The sequence below is a fragment of the Octopus bimaculoides genome, chromosome 23, assembly GCF_001194135.2.
Source record: "Octopus bimaculoides isolate UCB-OBI-ISO-001 chromosome 23, ASM119413v2, whole genome shotgun sequence".
NCBI classification, from domain to species: domain Eukaryota; kingdom Metazoa; phylum Mollusca; class Cephalopoda; order Octopoda; family Octopodidae; genus Octopus; species Octopus bimaculoides.
Window position 1 is genome coordinate 4,275,801 of NC_069003.1, and position 824 is coordinate 4,276,624.

At 38.6% G+C, this 824-nt stretch overlaps 1 protein-coding gene across 1 annotated transcript in view; it reads left to right on the top strand.

Moving 5' to 3' along the window:
* LOC128250586 (voltage-dependent calcium channel gamma-5 subunit-like) overlaps positions 1–824 on the top strand; it is a gene marked incomplete at its 3' end in the record, with an annotated part of 315,291 nt that overhangs the window by 92,943 nt on the left and 221,524 nt on the right.

The following is an 824-nucleotide window of genomic DNA, read 5'->3' on the forward strand; positions in this document are numbered from 1 at the left end:
TCTCTCTCTCTCTCTCTCTCTCTCTCTCTCACACACACACACAATCTCTCTCTCTCTCTCTTCGTCTTCCTGTCTTTCCTTCTCCCTTCCCCTCTCTTGCTCCCTATCTATCTATCTATCTATGTCTCCCTTTCGTCTTCCTCTGTCGGTTTTTCGCTCTCAACGTTTAGTTTTGCTGATATGAACCAGTTTCTGTCTACACCATCATACAGTAGCTGGGAAATAAACCTATTGCTATGACAACTGTATCAGAACACACCTCCTACTGTGTTCTTATGCATACCTCATCCCGAACCTCCATCAGTGATACCACAACCATCATCATCATCACCACCACAGTCATCACCATAACACAACAACGAACACCGCCGAAATAATCACCAGCGATCTCAATTTCCCTTCAAGCTTTCGCTATCTATCTATCTATCTATCTATCTATTTATCTATCAATCTCTACTTATCTATCTATCTATCAATCTCTACCTATCTATCTATCTATCTATATAACTGTCCATCTACCTATCTCTCCGTCTATCCATCCCTCCATCTATCCATCTGTTCGTCCATCTATCTATATAACTATCTATCTATCTATCAATCTCTATCTATCTATCTATCTATCTATCTATCTATGCATCAGTCTATTTATCTATCTATCTACCTATCTGTGTATCTATCTATATATCTATCTTTCTACCTGTCTGTCTGTCTGTGTGCCTGTCTGTCTATCTATCCTATCTATCCATCTATTTATTTGCGCATCTGATTATTTATCTATCTATCTATCCTTCTATTTATCTACCTACGTATTTACCTGTGGATCT